Source organism: Sciurus vulgaris (assembly GCF_902686455.1).
Source record: "Sciurus vulgaris genome assembly, chromosome: 15".
In the NCBI taxonomy this organism is placed as follows: Eukaryota; Metazoa; Chordata; class Mammalia; order Rodentia; family Sciuridae; genus Sciurus; species Sciurus vulgaris.
This window is the reverse complement of record NC_136476.1, coordinates 15,354,826-15,367,666: the sequence shown is the minus strand read 5'-3', so window position 1 is coordinate 15,367,666 and position 12,841 is coordinate 15,354,826. Positions and strand designations below refer to the sequence as shown.

General features: G+C 42.5%; 1 pseudogene across 1 annotated transcript; it reads right to left on the bottom strand.

The window, feature by feature from the left end:
- Positions 1 to 3,007: 3,007 nt before the first annotated feature.
- Positions 3,008 to 4,509, bottom strand: LOC306645094 (RNA-binding protein Raly-like; annotated as a pseudogene). The gene is made up of 2 exons (XR_013766893.1): positions 3,813 to 4,509; positions 3,008 to 3,701 (listed from the first exon to the last, which is right to left on the bottom strand). The product of XR_013766893.1 is annotated as an RNA-binding protein Raly-like (transcript).
- Positions 4,510 to 12,841: the final 8,332 nt, after the last annotated feature.

Below are 12,841 nucleotides of genomic sequence, written 5' to 3'. Positions count from 1 at the left end.
CATTGGTTCTAATTGGTAAACATTTCCCGCAATCACACATATAGTTTGCTAGATCTTTGAAGAAGTGCGGTGATGAAGTAATTATCATTCATCTCTTATAATAATCAGCAATTGCTTTCAGATACTTTTATGCAACATTTTGCTTGTAACCACTTTGCACAGATTACTGAATGTGGCAGGAGACTGCAGGGTTTTAATTTTTAAACTCAAGCAGTGATAGGAGTGTCAGGTGATTAATGAGCAGAAGCATGGTGTCAGTGGGACCTGGGATTCAGGTTTGGCTTATCACACTCATCAGCTGGGTGATTCTAGAGGGGATTCTACCTTTCTAAAATAGAGTGTGACTTTTTAAGAAAGGGGAGGTGCTGGGCAAGGTGGTGTATGTCTATAATCCCAGTGGCTAGGGAGGCTAAGGCAGGAGGATTCCAAGTTTGAGGCCAGCCTCAGCAACTAAGGGAGGCCCTAAGCAAGACCTTGGCTCAAAGTAAAATATAAAAAGGGCTGGGGATGTGGCTCAGTGGTTAAGTGCCCCTGGGTTCAATCCTTGGTATGAAAACAACCACCACCACCAATAACAACAACATACCAAGAAAAGAAAACAAAAGAAAAGGAAAGGAAAGAAATGACAGTCATGGATATATGGTGAGGGTTAGATGAGACAATAGTAGAGAGGACACAAGCACCAACTTTTGACCCATCTGCCTGAAATCAGGTCCCATCCCTGCAGCCTAGTGGCTGTGTAAACGCGTGCAAATTTCTTAGCTCGGCTGTGTCTGGTTCCTGCATTAAATGGGGAAAATGTCAGTTTCTACTTTGTAAAGCTGTTGTGAGAATGAAAAGTTCATGTTCACAAAATACTCATAATCATGGGTAGTACACACTAGGTACTTAGTAGATACCAGTTGTTACTGTTATTATCTTATTTTTATTGGCATTTAAAAGCCTGGCCTGTAGTCAGCTCTCAGTAGACTGTTCTGATGATTCTCCTCTGGACTTGTCACTGTCCTTTCTCCCCATGTTTTCAACAGTTAACTAGTTGGGATGGATAAATAGAACCTTAAAGTGAACGCCAGCAACCTTTGAAATTAGTGAGCAAAGAAGAGTGGTTGCCATCAGCACCTCTTCACAGGGTAGTAAACTTTCTTTCACTATATGCTCTTCGTCAAACAGAAGCACTCGCTCCTGCCTCTGTGCACACAGCACCAGAGATGACACTAGGATGTCACTAGGATGACAGCCCGAGGGTCAGGACCCCAGAGGTCCTTACCTCATCCTTACTATTTCAGTAGTGAGCTAATATTTCATCCTTTGCATCACGGATTGTTTTTCTTCTGAAAAAGAAATGAGTTTAGATTTTCCAGAGATTCCCACTTGAGGAATTTTCGTGTCTAAAGAAAATATTTTCTGCTCTAGTCTCCATGGTGTGGATGAGATTTTCTGTAATATTGATTGCCAGAGAACATGTGTTCACTCTGGGTCCTACATGTTTGAGAAGGAACTGGGGACCTATGATAAAAATAGAAGTTTTGATTTCATGGCAAAGATTTCTTGTGATTTTGGTGGGGGCGTGTATAGATATGACAAGATATTGGTATTTAACGAAAAGAATAAAAATATGGTAGCTCATCACTGTTCCCATCATTGACTTATGGCCACATGATTCCTCGTGTATTGCCCACAGAAGAACTGTTGGTCACAGGTAGCAGCAGTAGATCTGAATGTGGTTCACCCATTTGGTACATAGTTGTTCTTTTCCTCTGAAGCAGTGTCAAAAAGAATTTCATTGTACTTCATTTCAGAAATAGAATTTGTGATAGATTGGACAAGTGCTGGTCTGGTTTCCTTTTCTTTTTAAATAACTTTTATTCAATTTTTCCATGTGCCAGCTGCTTTCACAAATGCCATTTTGCTATATAATCTCTAAAAAAGAATTAGTTATGCAAATTAATACTATAAAAAGAAAGGTAGGGAAAATATTGAAGTCTCTGCCAGAGGGCATATTGCTCTCATATTATTTAGAATAAACCCAGGCTTTCTTTAAATACAATTAAAATTCAGATTTTAGTATTTCAGATTGGTCTTCCCTCATGAGGTTGGACTTACACAAATAATCACTAGAGGTACCTCTTTCATGGTAATGCACGTACAGATATGGATGTTTTCCAAGCACAGGTTCAAGGTTCAGTTTCTATCACTTATAAGTGAAGTCACATTTTCCTGTCTATACATCGGGAATTATAGTGCCTACCATCAGCATTAGTGTCAGGATTATAGTATGTAATATATATAAAAACCAACCTGTAAGGTGACATATGAGTGTAAGTTATAATTACCAATCAAAGATTTAAAATATCACCAGTTCGAACTACCCCTTTGAATCAGATACTTCTTATCCACCTTTGACCTTGGTCATACACTAAATATGTACCAAGTTCATCTCACTGAGCATGAGGATTCCCAACAACATTAAACATCTCCATTGGGCAGGACCTTTTAATAAGAAAAAAAGACATATAATACTAACAGAAGAAACCACATTTGGTAATAAAAATGAAAAAAAGGTAAAAGAATAAGATAGTATGACTTGTTCTAAATCTATTTTGTCTTTGAATCCCTGTGACTTTAGAATGTTATTTTCTTCTTTACAATTGGGAAGCAGAACCCAGGGCATCCCTCCATGCCGATGGCAGTACTGAGAGAAGAGCTGTGGAGTTACAGGTAATTTCAACTCTCCTCCGTCAGACATCTGCTAGGTCAAGGGGTAGAGCAGCATGGCTAAGCTTGTGAAATCAGATGTGTCTCACTAACCTTGGCCAGGTTACTTTGTCCGTGACTCAGCTGATTCACCCTAGAATGGAAATAATGTGCACTTTCTTTTCAAGATGCAGGTGAGGATATGGTGACAAGTAAACTTGTATTTTTATTTTTTATTTGGTACCAGAGATTGAACCCAGGAGCAATTAACCACTGAGTCATATCCCCAGCCCATTTCTTTTTTTTATTTAGGTTTAGATCCAATCTCTTTGTTGTCAGGGTCCCCTCCTTGTACCGCCCACCCCTCCAAAACTATAGAAAAACTCCAAGCCTGGGCTTGTCCCGGGGAGAGGAGGCAGAGTGTAGGGAAGCCCCTGTGCCCTCCCCTGTAGCCTGGGCAGTGCAGACAGGGAAGGTGCATGGGGAACGGGAAGACTGGGAACTCCACCTGCAGAGGATGTGGCACTGGCTGGGATGTGGGGGTGGGGGAGGAGTGCCTGCTGCCAGCTTTCCTCTGGCACCCACTACAGGCTGGCATCCAGGGGCGGGTGCCCAGCTTGAGGTCTGGGACACTGATGCCCTTCTGCTGGTGGCCGCTGCTCCTGTCAGGCTGCTTCTTGCAAGGCCCCCTCCTCCGCATCTGTGTCCTGGCTGTGCTCCAGTTCTTCCTCGCTAGGTGTCAGCAGGCCCTCCTCATCTCCATCACCTCGAGTCTGGGTTTCTCCCTGGGGCGTGCCTGCCTCAGAAACTGCGTCCTCTTGGGGGGCTGGTGGCCGGCTGCTGCCGCCACCACCACCTCCGCTGCTGTGCTACTGTCATTCTTCTTGCCATCTGGATTGGCCTTTTGCTCCTCAGCAATTTGCTCCAAGTGGCCCAAAAGGGTATCGGTGTTGGACTTGATCTGTGTCAGCTCTGTCTTGATGGTCTGCAGCTCACTCCTCTTTAACCTTTTTTTTTTTTTTTTTTTGCGGTACTGGGGATTTGAACCCAGGGCCTTGTGCTTTCGAGGCAAGCACTCAACCAACTGAGCTATATCCCCAGCCCTACTCCTCTTTAACTTGATCTTGGTTGAGCCGGTGGTGATGGCTGTAGGGCGGGCAAAGAGCTTGACAGGTATGGTAGTTTTGACACGACGGACCAAAGGGACTGTATCCGGGGTTGCATCACAGGGACTGCCCTGGGTAGTGGCACAGGTGACAGGTGGCCACGGTAGTCAAATAGCCGGTATATGGCAGATGCTGCTCTCTTTAGCCCTATGGGTCTGTTGGGCTTAGGTTCTCCAGCCATGTTGATATCCAGGGTCTGCCCAGCCAGCACCCTCCCATTCTCTCCCAGCACAGCTGCCCAGGCATGGTGCTCATTGGCATACTGGATAAAGGCATAGCCCTTGTGCACCGAACAGCCGGCCACAAGGCCTACTTGGAGAAGATAGTCTCCACATCAGACTTCTTCACCACAGCTGTGTTGAGTTGAGGTTTCCAGTGAAGACCCGAGAGTTGATGGACTTAGGGTCATTCTTGTTGGTTACATTGCTTGTCTGGATCTTCAAGGACATGATGGCCACCAGTACTGAGTCTGGGCTTAGCCAGCTATTTCCTCCTTTGAGTTACAGGGTTAGCAGCAACTGCCTTTGGGAACAGTCCTCACACCAGTGTGGAGCTGAAGGCGAGGCAGGCGAAAACATGGTGATGCCTTGGGAAGAGGGATATGAGACAGGTGCGGAAGATCATGTAGGCCTGGGAGAGTGAGGAGCCAAGGCAGCGCCCCCTCCCCAGCCCATTTCTAATTTTTATTTTGAGACAGGGTCTCACTAAGTTGCTTAGGGCCTTGCCTAGTTACTGAGGCTGACCTCAAACTTGTGATCCTCCTGTCTCAGCCTTCTGAGTCTCTGGGATTACAGGTGTGAGCCATGACACCCAGCATACATTTCAAAAAAACCCTTTGATATGTACTCATATCATCTATGAATGCTCTTAAAATGCAATTCTGATTCAGTAAGTGCGGGGAGGGCCTGAGAATCCCCCTCTCTACCAAGCTCCCTGGTGATGTCCCGGGCTGCATCATGTTCTCAGTAGTAAGGATGGAAAGACCTAAGACCTGTGCCTGGAAAATTGCAGGACTCCATAGATGTCAGACGCTGTTGAACGTTTGGCGCTGAGCTATGTGTTTCCACAGTCATCATTATGGTTAATGTGCAGCAGCCTTATGTCAGGTACTAATAAAACTCCATTGTCCAAACAAAAGAAACAAGTCAGCAAGGTCAGAAGTGTTGCCCTTGCACTTGAACCAGGTTTCTTGATTCTAAGTACTTTCTTTTCTAGAAAGTACAAGAAATTCTTCCTGATGATGAGGCGTGGACAAAACTAAACACAAACAAAAACCACAACAGACCTAAAGCTTTACTTCATTGGTCTCAGATGCTGGAGAAGTTAAATTTTTCTCCTGTAATAGGCTGCAGGAGAAATTCATAGACACTCAAATGGCTTCCAAGTAGATTACTTGGTTTTAGTTTTTTCCAAATATGCAATATTTTTCTAATTGTATTTGTGAAGAAAAAGCAAACAATACAGAGCAGTATAAAAAGAAGTGTCATTCCCTGAGTTTCATTGTGTACAAGCTCAATTTCTATTGTTGCAAAAGTTGGGTGGTCAACTGGGTTCTCTCTCTTTTCTATTTTCTTTGGTACTGGGAATTGAACCCAGAGGCACTTTACAACTGAGTTATATCTCCAGTCCTTTTCATTTTTAATTTCGAATCAGGTCCTTGCTAAGTTGCCCAGGCTGACCTCCAATTTGTGATCCATGACCCTCCTACCTCAGTCTCCCAAGTGGCTGGGATCACAGACATGCACCACAACACCAACTCAACTGGGTTCTTTACTGAGAGTCGGAAAAGCCCGAAATCAAGGTGTCTGCCAAAGCTTGGCTCCTATCTGGAGGCTCTTGGCTGAAATCCACTTCCAAATTCTTTCAGGTTTATTTATTTTCTTGTGGTTATGACTGAGGTCTTTGTTTTCTTGTTGATGCTCATTGGCTGGAGTCACTATAAGCTTGTTCAAGGTCACTGCTAGATCTTTTCTGTGTGGTCTCCTCTATCACTCCCTCTTCAAATCAGTTAAGGGGACACCCAGTCCTTCTTGTACACTGGCTTTCTCTCTGCTGTGGTCTATGCTAGTCAAGGATTCATGTGATTAGGTCAGGCTCCCCGGAGAAGCTCCCTTTTGATTCATTCAGACTCAACTGGTCCATAAGCTGGATGATGCCTGTAAAATCTGTTTTTCTATGTAATGTAACATAATAACAATTATAACATAAAGGACAGAGATCATGCGGACAGTTTAGAATCCTGCCTACTCTACTTTTTACATGAAACCACACAAAATTTATTCTTCTGCACTTCTTTTCTCTTTCATGCATGCTGTGAAGATATTTTGTAGTAAATAGAGATACATTGGCCTTTAAATGGTAAAAAGACCAATAGAGGGAAGGGAGTAGGGAGTGGGAGAGTGAAGGGGAAGGAGAGTACTGGGGACTGAAATAGAACAAGATATATTCCATGCTTGTATAATTATGTCAAAATGGATTCTGCTGTCATGTATAACTAAAAAGAACTAATAAAAACAAAGTAAAAAATGAAAAAGAAAGAAAGAACTGGCCTTTTAAATTGCTGAATAATACTCTGCCACAAAGATTTACTATAACTTAACTATTTCTTTATTGATGGTAGTTTAGATTGTTTTCATTTAAAAAAATACATAAACATGCTGACTAATTATTTCTTTGAGATGAAACACCTCTAATCTCAGAGACATGGGAGGCTAAAGCAGGAGGACTGTGAGTTCACCTTAGCAACTCAAAATTAAAAAAATAAAAAGGGCGGGATGTGTTGGACACAATTCTCAGTGTTGGGGGAAAAAGAAAAGCCAGGTGCTGTGGCGCACGCCTGTAATCCCAGTGGCTCTGGAGGCTGAGGCAGGAGGATCACCCGTTCAAAGCCAGCCTCAGCAAAAGCAAGGCATTAAGCAACTCAGTGAGACTCTAAATAAAAAATAAAAAGGGCTGAGGATGTGGCTCAAAGGTTAAGCACCCCTGGTACAGAAAAAACGAACAACTTGGTAGGAAAGCAGTTCAGTGGTAGAGGGACACTGTGTTCCATCCTTAGTACCATCAAAAAAGAAAAAGAAAAAAAAAATACAAAGATAAATTGCTAATTGGAAAACTATATCAAAAGCTACATGCATTTCAAATACAGTTTTACATTTCCAGTCCTCCTTCAGGAAAAGTTAAATCAATTTATATTCCCACTAATGGCTTTTGTGATTGCTTGTTTTCCTACACCTTTGCAACACTAATCTAACAGTCTTTTAGTGGTTGCTAATGTAATGAAGAGGAATGTGTTATTCCTTTTATTTACTCTTCTTCGATTACCAGTGAGGTTGGACAACTTTCTCTTTATTTTCCACATATGGGGACTATCAATTCACTTCGTCTGTCAGTCGGGGTTCAGTTACAGCAACAAAAGCCAACTCCAGCTAGTCTCAACAGAAACAGGTTTTGCTGGGAGGATATGGAGGAACTTACAGAATCAAGGAGAAGGTTGGAGAACAAGGTTTGGGGAAGGAAGGTGGGCAGTGGGGAATGCAGTCTAACCACAGGTCAGGAAATGGGGCAGAATAGGACAGGACAGCGGAGACGCAGTCACTGGCATCCTCTGAATACTGCTCTCCTGCTGTCTTGGACTTCTTGGTACAACTGTAAATAACTTCTCTGTTGCCTCTTTGTATTTGTATCATTTCTCAAGACTCAAGAGTGCCATGTGGGAGCACCCAGTTAAGTGGGCCTAGGTCACACAAACGAACTATAGGAACCAGAGACTAAGAGCAGGATTCTCTGGCCTCTCTTGCTCCTGCAGTGGAAAATGGGATCTTACTTTTGACTAATACTGACCTACATTAGATGGGCATTCAAATATTCAAATGCTAAGTCACGCGCCTCAAAACATACAGCTCTTCATTTTTCCTATGGTAGTGCTTTTTTCCTTCTTATTTGTTTATTAGACTTTTTTTTTGTGTGTGCCAGAGATTGAACCTAGGAGCACTTAACTACTGAACCACATCCCCACCCCATTTTTATATTTTATGTGGAGACAGGGTTTCACTGAATTGCTGAAGCTGGCTTTGAACTTGCAATCCTCCTGCCTCAGCCTCCCAAGCTGCTAGAATTACAGGCATGGACCACCACTCCTGCCTTTTTAAATTCTGGGGGTATTAATACTCTATCATGTATGTTGCATCTATCTTTCCTTTCACTTATTAATTTTTCTTTTTCAACCTTATCATTCCAGATACTTTTTGTGACACAATGACTTTTTAAGAAAAGTGACTATAACTGATTCTCTCCTGCAGAAACTGATATAATCCACAGAACATTGTTTCTTAATCAAACAAACCCTATTGTCCACACCACAGTCAACTAAACTAAAAGTCTGTGGAGAAAAGTAAGCTGTCACACTGAGAGGCTTAACAACTTTACTTGTTCTCTGCTAGCAAAGTAACTGCATACTGAGTGATAGAAAATTCACCCCAGTTCCTTCTTTGGAAAGTCAAAGATGTTAGTTAAATAGGAGAAGAAGGGCCATTCAAGGTTAGGAACCTTGTGTGTTGTTACTTCTGAGCTCCTGGAACCCAGCGGTGGACAAGATAGGACCAGGCGGACAGTGCGGGCAACAAGGAATTTGCTGTTTGAGCTTACATTCTAATGGAACCTTGTCATAAACCTCCACAATAGAGGTTATTTGTGGGCGTGACTTTTCCCCCCAGTGTAGTTAAGGATTTTCATTGTTACAAACCCTTTACTGCTAAAACAACTTAAAAGAAATGATAATATAACATGGATAATTTTTTTTTTTTTTTTTTTTTTTTAGTACCAGGATTGAACCCAGGGGTGCTTAACTACTGAGACACATCCCCAGCCTTTTCTAAATATTTGATTTCAAGACAGGATCTTGCAGAGTTGCTTAGAGCCTCACTAAATTGCTGAGGCTGACTTTGAACTCTTGATCCTCCTGCCTCAGCCTCCAGAGCCACTGGGATTACAGGTGTGTACCACGACCCCACCACAAAATGGGTAATTCTTTTAAGCATCTCATAAAATAAGCTTTGGTAGCCAGTTAGAACACTTGTTAGGCTTACTTGTAAAAAAAAAAAAAAAATTCTTCCTTAATGTCTGCCCTAATGAGCTTTTGCATGACAAGTTCTCTCTTGCAGAGAAAAACTTCACTTCTTGCTAAAAAAATCCACAATCATTCTTTCTGACCAGCCTCCCCCAGGTGGGGTTAACGTTCTTCCTGTTTCAGAAAGTCTCAGTACCAGTATTTACAAAGCTCCAGAGAGATGTAGTAAACCTTGTATATGCTTTAGATGAAGAAACAGGTGCAATGCCAAAAGAAATTAATTTCCATATAAACCCAAGAGGACAGGCTGGGGTCATAAAGGGAACCAGAGCATGTTTTCCAAGAGACTAAATGGGCAGATAAATGCATATTTCCAAATCAATACTTTCCAAATCTCATGGAGAAAAATAAATAATGTTTTCAGGGTAACAAGATTTTCCAAATTTACTGCTTACAATTAAATCTTGTAAATAGCTCCTGGTGGTGTTAAAAAAAATAAAAAAAAAAAAATCCTGTGTGTTTTCAACCAGCTTTATTGTAAACCTCTGGGACACAGTAATATTTTCTTCTCTATTTTTCTCAGGATAGACAAAGTATATTTACATGGGTTATAATTTCCCCCTTTGACATCTTTTTCTCTGGAAAGATAAACTTCTCAATTACTGGATGAACAACTTGGACAGAGCATTTCCTGACCAGTGTGTTGATTCCTAAAGTATTAAGTTACAATTTCTTGCTGGGCAGACAGGGCCCTCAGTGTGTACCTGGTAGGTAACTTGAGAATGTACATCTCATCTAGGGTGAAGTTTGATTTTTCTTTTGGTGGATTATTAGTGGAATAGTGTTCCCAAGATGAAGGCCTCTGGAAGTGGCAGGGGGAGGGAGAAAAGAATGTTTTACACCATGAATTAATTCTGAAATGATTTCTCTAAGAGTTGCTGTGGTCCCTTTCTCCTACACATAGAAAATAATTGAACTCTTTGTTCATTGGACTATTTTCTCTCAGAAAAATGAGGCATGGAGGGATGGAGGAGTAACTCAAAAGGAATTTACAAAGGCAGGCAGAGAAAATTTAATTTTAGCTTTGAAAAGGAGCAGAACTCAACTCCCCTTCCTTGTAATGAGTTCAGGGAGGGAACTCCTGCCCCAGTTAGGAGCCTATGCCCTGCTGGGTGGCCATGCTGAGCAGGTGGATTAGCTGGTGGATTAGCTGCTGTGCCCAGAAACAACAATGGAAGGGCATATTCGATAAGTCTCTGGCTGGACATTTTTTACAATTGGCCAAGGTCAGAATGATTCTCTTTGGACTAGTATGGTATCACTGGTAACTTGCTATCTTATCTCCTCTGCCTCTTATTAGTACTTATTTTAATGTACATTTTCTATAAAATTGTCCATCTCTGTGGTCCTAGTTTGAGCATTTTTTCTTGTTTTTTCAGGTTTCTACCTTTTGTTTTGTTTTGTCTGAATCCTTTTACTATCGTCTTTCCTATTTTCTTTTCCCCCTTGCACTTTTTCTACCTCTGTCTTCCTCCACCTCTTTAAAGGCAAGCCTAATCCTGGGCCAACTTGTGAAGTTTCAGTGTCTCAGTCCTTTTTAACCTGGATCATTTCCTTTCCTCAGTGGCTTCCACTTCATAATTCTTCAGTGCTGATAGGTTCTTTTCCTGTGAAAATGAAAATATTACAACTTATTTACTCCAAATCATCATTTTTTTCTGGGATGAATCTCAACTTAATAACTACCAAAGGCTTCAGATAAAGGGATGAAATACCAACGTGGAAAAAAAAATTTAAAAATCTTTTGTATTTGTAGATGGATGGAATGCCTTTTATTTTATGCAGTGCTAAGGATCAAACCCAGCGTCTCACATGTGCTAGGCACACACTCTGCCACTGAAGTACAGCCCTAGCCTTCAAAGTGGAATTTTAGGGGAGGACTTCCAGAGGTGCCAGGGACTTTCACCAATCCTGTGGTTCTGTTTCCTCTCTCTTTATACAACTTCTTGAAACGGTAGGAATGAAGGTTTGAGAAGCACTTTGCTTCCTCCTTCAGGGTCTTAGAGGGCTCAGGCCCTCTTGTGAGGAAGGGAAGCATCTATGTGACAAATCCTGAAACTGGGTCTCTGAAAGCAGCAGAGCTGGACTGAAGTCCAGGTAAACCCAGAAAGCCAGAAGTGGGCTGGCCATGGGAACTGGGCTATTTATTTAGTTTTCCCCTCAGCCATCGTTGCATTATAATTATTCATAATTGTGGGATGTGTTGCTATATATTCATACATGCATACAATATAACAATGCAATTTGGTCAGTTTCAGATCCAAGTTCACAGATAGATCTTCAACGGGGGAACTGACTTATAACAAAAAAATCTGAAGGGATGCAGGTATCATTGTTTAAAAGGAAAAAATCATAATTTAGGATGTTAATCCAGAAAAAGGACAGATGATGTCCAGGTATTTGCAAATGCCAATCAGCAGTTTGGGGACTCTGATCTCAGAAAGATTGCCCTAGGCACACTCAGTGCTCTTTGATGCTCTGCACTAACCCCTATCTCAGACTTGACCACCAAGTCTCACTGCAGTATTCCCATGTCTGGAAAGCTCTTCCTGATCACTCAGTGGTACCCTTTCTCCTGCTTCCACCGACCCTTTTCTGTGAATGCTCTCACAACACCTTACCATGGCCTTTTCATCTAATTTTCCCTCTAGGCCAGTGCCACACAAGGGTACAGACTGCATATAAACTGAGTCCGCCATGCTGAGCATGGCACAGAGCGGATGCCTAGCAAATGTTTCCTGTATGAATGAATAAAAAAATGATATCCTTGAGGAGAGCCAAAACAGAAAAACTTGAGCCATTGCAGCGCCAGACCCCCAAAGAAACTTTTGCCATGGAGATGGAAAAATGTATCATTGAACTCAAATTGTGTTTGAAGGCTTTCTTAGTGTTAACAGAAATCGACAAGGTTGTAGAGAGCTACATTATCACCCGATGGGAAGTAAAGGAGGAGGGAGATGCTGACTCCTTCCCTGGAGGTGGCAAAGGATACAATACACTCCAGACAATGGGGAGAAACCATCCATCCACCCATGGAAATCAGTGAAACAAAAGGGGCCTGGTGGACACCTCCTTTCCTCCCCTCCTAGCTTTATCCAACTGTATTCACCTAGGCTCTATACTTTGGGACTTTTTTGCTGGTCCTCCGTCCTCTCTGGGATAATAAAACCAGAGGAAGAACAGTGGGACTGGTTCTGGCATGTGCGAAGGGCCTGGGGCACATGCGTGGATGTTTGCAGAACTTGAGCCCAGAGCATGGAAAGTTGGACTGGGAAAGGAGGTGGGTGACTTCTCTTTCTTCCTATAAGTCTAAAATTATCTACATGAATCATTTTGATAAACTAATAAAATTTTCTTTATTTCTTTTTTCAAAAGAAATATTTCTGGCTGAAGAGTCAGATGGAGAGCAAAGTCGTGGGGCAGGCGGGGAGGTGGGAGGGAATGCATGAGTAATAGTCACACTTTGGAGAAAGACTGTTTTTATGTCTGGTTTGGCTCCTGGATGAGGCTACTGCTCCTCTGACGAGATGAGCTGGGGGCACTGTAGAGGAGGAAAGTTGGCTCGCGATTCCTGGATTTGGTTCTTCATGGTCCAGCCTCTCTGCTCGGGCGTGACTCCAGACTCTTAGTAATATTAGCTGTCAACCCCATGGTCCACTTACCTAGCTGGTGATTTGGGCACTCTCATCGACCTCAGCTGCCTCTCTGATGACACTTTCTTGCCCTGGGCCTACAGTGGTCATGGTTAGCCCCCACAGTAACAGTCTTTCTGACTTTACGTGGTTCCCGGGTCATCTGTTCCCAGGCCCTCTCCTGGCTTCTCCCATTCCTGCAGCTTTATTGAAAGGGCCCAGGA